This window comes from Bos javanicus, chromosome 22 (genome assembly GCF_032452875.1).
Source record: "Bos javanicus breed banteng chromosome 22, ARS-OSU_banteng_1.0, whole genome shotgun sequence".
NCBI classification, from domain to species: Eukaryota; Metazoa; Chordata; class Mammalia; order Artiodactyla; family Bovidae; genus Bos; species Bos javanicus.
The window spans coordinates 24,216,421-24,229,005 of NC_083889.1; the positions used below are offsets into that span (position 1 = coordinate 24,216,421).

General features: G+C 34.9%; 1 protein-coding gene across 3 annotated transcripts in view; it reads right to left on the bottom strand.

The window, feature by feature from the left end:
* The window catches only part of CNTN4 (contactin 4), a 1,026,926-nt gene that overhangs the window by 945,804 nt on the left and 68,537 nt on the right, over positions 1-12,585 (bottom strand). The gene's annotated exons all lie outside the window — the stretch shown is intronic.

Genomic DNA, 12,585 nt, shown 5'->3' on the forward strand with positions numbered 1-12,585 from the left:
ATCACACTCCCACTGTATGCTAGAATGTATCTGTAACTCTTTAATAATGGCTTATAATAACACTCTGTACTTCAGAAAACAAAACAAAAATTATAAACACCTTTGGGTGGAGCAATGTATTATACAATAACTCAGTGCAAAGACATATGTGTTATAACCCTGGCCTTTGAGAAGCTTAAAGCTCTCCTACGTATAAAAGCCATACACAAATATATTTCAATACTAAGCAGCATGAAAGGCATGCTGTAAGAGTGGTGCATCCTGGTACAGAATTTCACAGGTGCTTGCTATATCATTCCTGGATGAAGTGAACAGTAATGATTTTGCAATGGAGGGAGAAAATGAGCTGGAGCTTGAAGGATACTGAAGTTCAGAAATGTCGAGTATGGACATATAAGGCAGAGAATGCAAATACATCAATTGGATGAGAAAATTTCTATCACAAGGCATGTGTGATGGTTCAATTTAATGCATCAACTTGACTAGGTTATGGTGCCCAGTTGTTTGTTCAAATATTAATCTTGATATTGCTGTGAAAGTATTTTGTAGATGTCATTAATATCTATAATCAGTTGAATTTAAGAGACTATACTCTATAACGTGAATGGGCTTCATCAAATCAGTTGAAGGTCTTATAACCAAAATCTTACAAGATTTTTCCCAAAGAAGGAATTCTGCCTAACGACTGTAACAGCAAAATTCTGCCTGCATTGCCAGTTAGCCACTCCACCCTACAGATTTCAGACTGAGTTTCTAGACTGCTGGTCTCCTCTGCTGGTCTCCTCTACAAATTTCAGCCTCAAGACTTCAACACCAACTCTGAGTTTCCAGTTTGCCAGCTTACCCAATATCAGACTTTCCAGTCTCCACAAGTGTGTGAACCAATTACTTATTACATTATATATTTAACATATATACTTTATACTCCTTAACATACACACAGAGACACATATACACACCTTGATTCACAAGGATCCCCTCATCCACTTCCCCCAAATATTCATTTTATTCCTTGATAGCTATTAATAGCTCTATAGTCCACAAGAAGCTCTGCTCAAGGTTAATAAACCACCATCATAATAAAAAACATAATAAAATACTGTGCAAACTCTGAGGAAGATGTGCTTAGTTCTGTAGATATACTCTCATGCAGGCAAATTAGGTTATAAGATGAAAAAATCATTGATCTTTCAGATTCCCAGAGGTTTTATCACTCTAGCTTCCCACCATTCTATGTTTTGCTAAAGTACATCCATCAGCTAATATCATCCCTAATCAACAAGTTAGTAGATTATGCCTATGTTGACATTTCCCTTCAAGCCAAATGGTCTGTTTGCTCAGTTGATCACTGTGTTCTCATTAGGAGTTCTTAACCCATCAAAATCATATTTGATGAGTCTGGCAAAGTACTCAACTGTATTTGTGTTCTCCTTTGTTCTAATGCTAATTGTTGAATATTTTAACCACCCTTCTGATGCAAGAAAATCCCAATTTAGACATCCAAACAAACCAATCGTTTTTCTGATGGCTGACGACTTGATGGACACGAGTTTGGGTAAACTCCGGGAGTTGGTGATGGACAAGGATGCCTGGCGTGCTGGGATTCATGGGGTTGCAGAGAGTCAGACATGACTGAGTGACTGAACTGAATTCAGTACAAACACAATCTACCAATTTGCAGATCACTGATAATCTTTCTGATCTGTAGTGTCAATGGTACCTGTCACACAAGCTTAAAATTTCAATCGTCTCTGCTTTTCTTTTGGCCCCCAGATGCAATCAGTAAGCGAGTCCCATTTTCACTTTCACAATCTCTCTCATTTGTCTCCTCTTCTCCAATACTATTTTCTCTACTACAGTTTTTATCATTTCTTAGTTGTCTATCTAATAGCCTCCTAACTTGTCTCTATCACCAGTGGCAGTCCCGTACAATCCACGTGTTACACACTACCACTGGAAGGAACTGCCTCCTGAAAGACATCTCCATTCCTAGCCATCCCATTCTCAGAAACATTTACATTCCCTATCTTCTACCAAAAAACTCCAACTCACTTAGCTAAATATTTAAAGGCTCACATGGACTGGCCTTTTTAGCAATTGGCTTTCTGGAAGTTGAAAAGTTGAAAGAGCTAGTCCTCAGTCATTTCCGACTCTTTGCAACTCCATGGACTGTAGCCCTCCAGGCTCCTCTGTCCATGGGATTCTCCAGGCAAGAACACTGCAGTGGGTTGCCACTTCCTTCTCCACTTGACTTTCTAATCATTGCTAATAAATTCCCTGATACTATCTAAGGGGAAGATTAACTTAAAACTTGATTTAGTTAAAAGCTTTACCCTGCATGTACCAGGTCCATGGTTCCAAACTTCAGGACCCATCAAGTCAGCTGGAGCACTTGTTAAAACAGAGTCTGGGGATAGGATGCAGCAGTTTCTGATTCAGTAGGTCCAGGGTGAAGCTTGAGAATTTCCTTTTTTAGTAAGTTCTTGGGTGCTCCTGGTCCAAGGAGCACTCTTTGAAAACCACTTCTCTAGATTAGAGTATCACAGACAATATTAACACCAAACATCAAGAACTTGATGAACAATATAGTATCTCAAGTAAATACATTATACAAATGATCTGTTCTTGTCCTATATAGGTTTTGTTATGGTTGGAGACTAAGTTTTCTCACACCTGTGAACAGACACCAACAGTGAGCATGATTACATGAGCTCTGACATATGTCAATCAGAACACCTTCAAGAAATATAATTTGCCCTGGGATTTTACTTATACCAGAAGAATATAGACTATAACTTCCTGCTGAATTTCTTACCTAAAATGAAAACAGCTCTACTTTTTCCAGTGCTTAAAGCAGTGAATACTCAGTAAAAAAAATTCAACTAATTTAGAATGTTAACTATATGAAATAAAGTTAAAAATCTCCACTCTGTCATTTCAGCTCCTGTATTCTTAAAAGTTTGGTTTTCATTTTTGTAACTTTTTTTTTCCTTTACACAAAGGACAGACACAAAGATGAAGATATAGATTACAAGAGTGAGATCACAAATCACTGTTTAGCAACTGTTTTCTCCTCTGACAATTGTACTGAATATTTACTAAGTCAATACATACAGACACACTTCATCATTATTGATTCCCTTAAACATTCTTTTTTAAGAATGTATGGTTTTTATTTAAGTACCCATTATTTGGTAGATATTTAGATGCCTAATTTTTTGGCAGGGGTTAATCAAAACTATTCCTATTTACATATGCCTTGTGTTTATGGAGAACTTCTATTTTATTGAATTTAAAGTTTTAAGAAAATTTAATTTACCTTTCTCTTGAATCATGCAAGGAGATCCTCCCCCTCAAAAGTAATCTATATTTTCCTATTACACAATGTGGTTATTTTTATATTTAAATCTTAAGCTAATATAAATTATTTTTGTTTGGAATAGAAATTTATTAAACAAGTGTTTTTTATTGCAGAATTTCTTGAGTTACCAATCCATAGTATTGTTCCTTCTATAAGACACATTTCATATACACTTAAATTCCTAAATATCATTTGTGTTTCTATTGATCTACCTATTTCTGCACAATTTTGTATTGTATAGTACTTTTAAATTTTGGCTTTTTAATTCAAGTTTATATTCCATAAAGTCCCCTATCCCCTTTTACACAATGTCCTTCTTCTAAATCCCTCAAAAAATTTTAAGGACTTTTCCCTAAGATCAAATTTAGATTCACTGTTTAAGTTCTGCCCTAAACCAAAGTACAAAAATACATACATACATACATTGGAGAAGGAAATGGCAACCCACTCTAGTATTCATACCTGAAAAATTCCTTGGACAGAGGAGCCTGGTGGGCTACAGTCCATGGCATTGTGAAGAGTCGGACACAACTGAGCACGCATAGACATACATACATACAGAAACAGAACTGTTAAGATTTTATTCAGAATTCCAATAACTATGTATATTAATTTATGCACAACTTATATTCCTAAAGGTCTTGCAAATTAGGAGGAAAGCGTGCTTTACTTTTCAATCAAATATTTGTTTTACATTACTTAATAAAGAGGAATACATTTCTTCATGTAGGCCTTCCTACAGTAGCATTTCCTGTTCTGTCTACTTTTTTTTCTTTTTCATAATTGCTTCTCTTGCAAATATATTTCCTTTAAATCTCCTTCTCTCTCTGTTTTTTTGTTTGTTTATTGACATATAGTTGATTCATAAAATTGTGTTAGTCTCAGGTGTACGGCAAAGTGATTCAGGCTTTTTGTTCCGATTACATTCCATTATAGGTTATGAAAGGTTCTTGAATATCATTTCCTGTGCTATACAGCAAATATTGTTGCTTATTTATTTTATATATAGTAGTTCATATGTGTTAATCCCATATTCCTAATTTGTCCCTCTCCCACTACCTTTCCTCTTTGGTAACCATAAGTTTGTTTTCTATGTCTATGAGTCTGATTCTGTTGTGTTTACAGATTTATTGACAGCATTTTTCAGATTTCATATATAAGTGATATCATATCTGTCTTTGTCTTCTTTCACTAAGTATAATACTAAGTCTACACATGTTGATGCAAATGACAATATTTCATTTTTTTATGGCTGAGTAATATTCAATTGCGCATATATATATATATATATCACATCGTCTTAAGCCAATCATCTGTTGATGGGTATCTGGGTTGTTTCCACATCTTGGCTATTGTAAATAGTGCTTCTATTTCTCTAGTAATTAGTGATGTTGAGGATCTTTTTATGTGCCTGTTGGCCATCTGAATGTCTTCTTTGGGAAAATATCTATTTAAGTCTTCTGCTGATTTTTTGATTGGGTTGTTTGTTTTTCTAACATTGAGTTACACAGCTGTTTATTTTGGATAGTTACCCCTTGTTGGTTGCATCATTTGCAAATATTTTTCTCCCATCCCATTGGTTGTCTTTTCATTTTTGATGGTTTTCTTTGCTATGCAAAAGTTTTTAAGTTTGATTAAGTCCTATTTGTTTATTTTTGCTTTTATTTCTTTTGCCTTAGGAGAATGATCTAAGAAAATATTGCTACAATTTATGTCAGAGAATGTTTTGCTTCTGTTCTCTTCTAGGAGTTTTATGGTGCCATGTCTTATATTTAGGTATTTAAACCATTTTGAGTTTATTTTTTTCTACATGGTATGAGGGAGTGTTCTAATTTCATTGATTTACACATAGCTCTCTAGCGTTCCCATCATCACTTGCTGAAGTGACTATCTTTTCTCCATTGTATTTTCTCGCCTCCTTTGTCACAGAATAAGTGAACATGGGTGCATGGGTTTATTCTGGATTCTCTATTCTGTTTCATTGATCTATGTGTCTGTTTTTGTGCCACTCTCATGCTGGTTTTTAAAAAACATTTTTATTTTGTATTGGGGTATAGCCAATTAATAAACAATGTCATGACCGTTTCAGGTGAACAGCAAAGGGACTCTGCCATACATATACATGTATCCATTCTCCCCCAAACTACCTTCCCATCCAGGCTGCCAAATAACACAGAGCACTGCTGAAACAGCATCAAAGAATTCCACGTATAGCACATGGAACTCTACCATGCTATGCTGTTTTGACTCCTGTAGTCTGAAAAGGTTATGCTTTCAGCTTTTTGTTCTGTTTCCACAGGATTGCTTTGGCAATTCTGGGCCTTTTGTGGTTCCACATAAATTTTAGGATTATTTGTTCCTTACCCTGTGAAAAATGTCAAGGGTAATTTAATTTCCTTTTACATTTCTGATTCTTATACATAAACTACTGGTTTTATCTTATAGCTTGCTATATTACTAGCATTAATTCTAAAAGTTTCTAAGTAATTGTAAAACTTCTACTGAAGAACCCCAAACAGTAATCTGAAAACAGTGATAATTTGTACCTTTCCAATATTTATTCTTAATTTTGTTTCCATTTTACGTTCTATAGTCTTCAGAGTATCGTTGAATGAGAGCATTTATAAGGAACATTTATGTCCTATTTCTGATTTTGAACAGGAGTGTTTTTAGTGTTCACAATGAACTGTCAGGTTTACTACTATTTTTCACAGATACCCTCAATCATAATCATGCTAAGAAATTTTCTTTTATTTTCCCTAGTTTGCTAAGAGATTTATTGGAAAATGTCTATTTAATTTTATTGAAAAGCTGTCAACAACTATCAACATAATAATAAAGAAGTTATCTTTTTAATATACTATAAAAATTATATTAACATACCTCTGAATATTGAACTTCTCTTACATTTTTAGCATAAACTATGGATAAGTTTATAGTACTTTTAACATAATAAAGACTGTGATTCACCAGTACTTACATCAGCAATCATAAGGAAAATTGTCTATAATTTTTGTTGTTACTTGGTGCAGCTCTTCCCATATTTGACAATATACTTTTATGTTAGCCTCTCAAACTGTGGACTTTAAATAAAATAGAAAGTGGTCGCTCTAATTTTAAGTTTTAAAATTCTGAAATATTTTAAGTCACTTAGTAATGATTAGGTTCTTAAACTGCTTCTGGCACTTAACTCTAAAGCCACTTGAGTCTGTGCATTTTGTAGCAGTTAAGTTACATTTAAGACAGTATTTTGTTATACTTTACCCTAGGAAATGCTTTTAACTAGGAATTTTTCTTTTCTTGAAAAAAAAATTTGTGCTATTTTTTTCCCCAAATCTCCAATTTTGTTTGCATGTACATCAATAAAATTACTTATGATTAAAAAAAAAAAAGTTATCACATATCTATGGTCCTATACCCTTTAAACTTAACGTTACATATATGTGGACTTCTCATGTTTTCTAAATCACACATGACAAAACCTTTTTGATTTTACCACTGTTTTCAAAACATGGGTATTTTTAATTCTATATATTTTATATGTAATACAGGGCTTCCCTGGTGGCTAAGAAGGTAATGAATCTGAAACATTTCACTAATTTCTGCTTTTTCAATTACTAATTACTCTTTACTAATTTCTTTTCATTTGTAATTTCTGTTTTTTCAGCCACTTAAGTAATTATTTAGTTTACTTAATTTCAGTCTCTTATATTTAAAAAATGGAAGCAATAATGTTTATTTAAAAATCTGAGTGTGAAATTAACCAAATATCAAAATATTAAACAAGTATCTTTAGTAAGCTTTTTTTAAGATAGTGTAAAATTAGTTAGGATTTCCTCTTCAACCCAAGAGCCACTCTGATGTTTTCTTTTAATTTCCAAGTAATTCCACTTTTGCTACTTGTTAATTTACAGCTTTATTACTCCTTTGAGAACAGGTGAGATTTTTTAAATTTTAAATGCCAAATTTCCTTTAGATATATCATATAATCAATTTTCATAAACATTTCACACTTGGACAATAATACAGAGGCTACATTTGTAGAGTACAATCTTTCAACCTGTACCTTTGAAATAAATCCTAATTGAATTATAATATTCAAAATCAGTGATTATCAAATGAAAAGAGAATAGAGAATCAGAAAATAGAAACCTAAAACTCTTTTAAAAATGAAAGAAGAAAAAAATGGATGAGGAGGGATGTGTAAACAACAAAATATTCTGTTGTGAAGCTTTAGTTTATTCTTAGTCACCACTTTGATTTATTTTAAAATTGGAATGACATTTTAAAGGAAAAGGTGAGGTTTCTGTTACCAAAGAAGTATGAACTTAAAATTGTACTTTGGATTTCTTTGATGATAGTACTGTTTTTGTGTTTTGTGTTAAAATTTTGTGTTAAAATGATAGGTTTTGTGTTAAAATGTCCTAGTCTGGTAGCAGTTGTATTAATTATTTCTTAGATTTTTAAGATTCTAATTCATCATACTTTAATGCATATTTTTCAGTGCATAAAGGTTTAATTACTATATCTTGGTTGAAATGTTATCAATAAACACAGTCCTGTAACACTGTAATACTTTATTATTTAAAACAGCATGTAACTGGGTTATACTTTTTATCTAATGTAAGAACATCTGTTTTGTAATTAAAGTTTGTTCTTGTTGTTCAGTTGCTCAGTCATGTACAACTCTTTGAGATACCACAGACTGCAGCTCGCCAGGCTTCCCTATCCTTCACTATCTCCCAGGGTTTGCCAAAACTCATGTCCATTGAGTCAATGATGCCATCCAACCATCTCATCCTCTGTTGCCCACTTCTCCTCCTGCCTTCAGTCTTTCTCAGCATCAGGGACTTTTCCAATGAGCTGGCTCTTCTCATCAGGTGGCCAAAGTGTTGGAGCTTCAGCTTTTAGCATCAGTCCTTCCCATGAGTATTTAGGGTTGATTTCTTTTAGGACTGGTTGGTTTAATCTCTCTGCTGTCCCAGGGACTCTCAAGAGTCTTATCCAGCACCAAAATTTGACAGCATCAATTCTTCAGTGCTCAGCCTTCTTTACAGTCCAAATCTCACATCCATCCATACATGATTACTGGGAAAACTATAGCTTTGACTATATAGCCCTTTGTTGAGGGGCTGTATAGTGATGTCTCTGCTTTTTAACATGCTGCCTAGATTTGTTATAGCTTTTTAACATGTCTCTGCTTTTTAACATGCTGTCTAGATTTTCTTCCAAGGAGCAAGCGTCTTTTAATTTCATGGCTAAAGAAAATAAAATCTGCCATTGTTTCCACTTTTTCCCCATCTACTTGCCGTGAATTGATGGGGCTGGATGCCATGATCTTAATTTTTTTTGAATGTTGAGTTTTAAGTCAGCTTTTTCACTCTCCTCTTTCACCCTCATCAAGAGAAGAGGCTCTTTAGTTCCTCTTTGCTTTCTGCTATTAGAGTGGTATCATCTGCATATCTGCAGTTGTTGATATTTCTCTTCACAGTCTTGATTCCAGCTTGTGATTCATCCAGGCAGGCATTTAACACGATGTACTTTGCACAGAAGTTAAATAAGCAAGGTGACAACATGCAGTCTTTCCCAATTTTGAACCAGTTAATTTTAAACCAATTAAAGTCTAAGTTACTGAATTATAATTTTCATATGTTCTATCATTTCACTTGTTTTTGTTTATATTTTCTTATTGCTTTCTTCCCCAAAATTATTACTCTATTACTAAATTTTTCTTTTTTTCATTATTATTTTCCTATCTGTAGTCATTATGGAAATCCATTGTATCTCTTTTGCACCATTGTCTCCTGTCTGGTGTGTGTTAGTCGCTTAGTCATGTCCAACTCTTTGTGACCTCATGGACTGCAGCCCGCCAGACTCCTCTGTCCATGGGATTCTCCAGGCAAGAATACTGGAGTGGTTTGCCATTCCCTTCTCCAGGGAATCCTCCTGACCCAGGGATCAAACCCGGGTCTCCAGCACTGCAGGCAGATTCTTTATCATTTGAGCCACCAGGGAAGCCCATTAGTTATCTTAAAATACACAGCAACAACTAGGAGATATTGCAGGTTTGGTTCCAAACTACAATAAACAAATACCATAGTAAAGAATTTTTGGTTTCCCACTGTATATAAAAGTTATGTGTGCACTGTACTGTAGTCTATTAAGTGTGCAATAGTATTACATTTAGAAAAATATTTTACATATTTTAATTAAAACAAAACTTTTATGCTAAAAAATGCTAACCATTGTTAAGCCTTCGATGAGTATTCATCTTTTGGTAGTCGAGGTTTTTTCCTCTATACTGATGACTGCTCAGTGATCAGCATTGAGGTTGTTAAAGGCTGGGTTGGCTGGAGCAATTCCTTAAAATAAGACAACAATGAAGTTTGCCACATTGATTAACTCTTCCTTTTTTGAATGATTTCTCTGTATCATGCAGTGCTGTTTCATAGCATTTTATACCCAGTTACCTCCTTTCAGAATTGGAGTTAATTCATCCATATCCTGCAACTGCTTTATCAACTAAGTTGATATAATATTCTAAACCTTCTGTTGTCATTTCAATCATCTTCACCATGAGAAGATTCCATCTCATGACCACTTTCTCTGCTCATCCCTCAGAATAAACTCTTCATGCTTTATAATTTTATTTTGAGGTTGCAGCAATTCAGTCATACCTTCAGGGTCCATTTCTAATTTGAATTCTCTTGCTATTTCCACCACTTCTGCAGTTAACTTCTTCCACTGAAATCCTAAGCCCCTCAAAGTGAACCATGAAGGCTGGAAGAAACATTTTCCAAATTCCTCTTAATGTTGATATTTTTCAACCTCTTTCCATGAATCCCAAATGATCTTAATGGCATTTACAGTGGTGGATCCTTTTTAAAATGTTTTCAATTTACTTTGCCCAAATCCATCAGAGGAATCACTGTCTATGGCAGCTATAGCCTTAGAAAATGTATTTCTTAAATGCTGGAAGTCAAAATTATTCTTTGATCCATGGGCTACAGAATGAATATTGTGTCACCAGACATGAAACACACACTAATGTTACACTTCTCTGTCAGAGCTCTTGGTTGACCAGATGCACTATCAATGAGCACTAATATTTTCAAATGAAAATTATTTTCTAGGCATTAGGTCTCAACAGTAGGCTTAAAATATTCAGTAAACCATGCTATCAATAGATGTTCTGTCACTCAAGTTTTGTTTTTCCACTTTAGAACACAGGCAGAGTATATTCAGTGTATTTCTTAAGGTTTCTATGATTTGGGGGATGGTTAATGAGCAACCTGGAGAAGGAAATGGCAACCCACTCCAGCATTCTTGCCTGGAGAATCCCATGGACGGAGGAATTGGTGGGCTACAGTCCACGGGTCGAGAAGAGTTGGACACGACTGAGCGACTTCACTTCACTTTCACTTCAGTAATGAGAACTGGCTTCAGCTGAAAGTCACTAGCTGCATTAGCCCCTAACAGCCCTTTAAAACTTGAAAATCAAGTACTGACTTCTCCTCTCCAGCTATGCAAGTCCTAGATGGCATCTTCCCCTGAAACAAGCTGTTAGTCTACATTGAAAATGTGTTGTTCAATGTAGCCACCTACATTCACTATCTCAGCTAGATCTTCTGGATAAGTTGCTGAAGCTTCTACATTAGCACTGGCTGCTTCACTCCTACTTTTCTGACATGAAAAGTACGAGTCTTCTTCCTTTAAATCTCATGAGGTAACCTCTGCTAGCTCCAAACTTTTCTTCAACAGATTCCTCACCTTTCCCACCCTTCATAGAACTGGAAACCGTTGGATCCTTCCTCTGGATTAGGTTTCAACTTATGGAAACATTGTGGCTGGTTTGATCTTCTATCTAGCCCACTGAAACTATCTCCATATTAGCATAAGGCTGTTTTGCTTCCTTATCATTCCTGTGTTCACTGGAGTGGCACTTACAATTTCCTTCAAGAATTTCTCCTCTGTATTCACAACCTGGTTACCTGTTTGGTACAAGAGTCTTAGGTTTTAGCCTGTCTTGGCTTTCAACATGCTTTCTCTCCTAAGTGTCATCATTTCTCACTTTTGATCTAAAGTGAGAGACGTGAGACTCTTTCTTTCACTTTGGGGCCACTACAGGGCTATTAATTGGTCTAACTTCAATATTGTTGGGTCTCAGAGAATAGGGAGGCTTGAGGAGAGGGAAAGAGATGGATGAACAGCGGGTCAGTGGAACAACCAGAACACATTTAACATTTATCAATTAAGTTTTACATCTAATATGGGTATAGTTTGCGGCACCCCAAAATGATAGTAACATCAAAGATCCCTGATCACACATTATCAAAATATACAAAATAAGGAAAAAGTTGGAAATACTTTTGAGAATTTCCAAAATGTGACACAGAAACAGGAAGTGAGCAAATGCTTTTGGAAACATGGTGCTAACAGATAAGCTCAACACAGGGTTACCCCAAACCTTAAATTTGTTTTTTTTTTTAATGCAATATCTGTGAAGCATAATAAAATTATATAAGCACACGTAACATAATTCTCCATCAATCTCAATAACTAAATCATCTTTAAGAACTTGCCACTGAATTGATTGAACTGACTGACTGAAGAACTTCCTATTAAGAAAAAGGCTAAGAAATCACAAGCTTCTGTTTCTTCAGTGATCCCCTCACCCTGTACAACCTTTACACCACAATATTTACAAATTACCTAGCTTCTTCTAAAGTGAGCTTTTATTTTTAGTAAAATAATTATTTACATTATGTTCTTCCTAGTTTAAGACTCTCTATGTTTTATCTTAAACCATTACATTAACATTCATGATGACATTATCAATGATCACTTAATTATATATTTTATTGGACTCATTATTCATAGGTTACCAAATAAGGCTGGGTGTTAGATCACTCAGGGAACCTATTTAAAATACAGACTGTTGGGTCCTATCTCAGATTTAAACATTTTATCACTAACTTTGGACTTTAAGAATCAGCATTAAAAGTCTCCTCGTGATCTTAACACAGTCAGCCCAGGGCTAATGTTAGAGCAGCATCCCAGAATGAGAAACCACGTCCTCCTCTTCCATGTAGAATCTACTCTGATACATTTTCAGTTTAGCTACAGTACTTCATGGCTTCATTATGTCGTCCCGGCACCCCTGCCCCTTCTTCCTTTCTCTTCCTTTCTTTTTTTCTAAGAAGCAACCCATTCGGAGATACTTT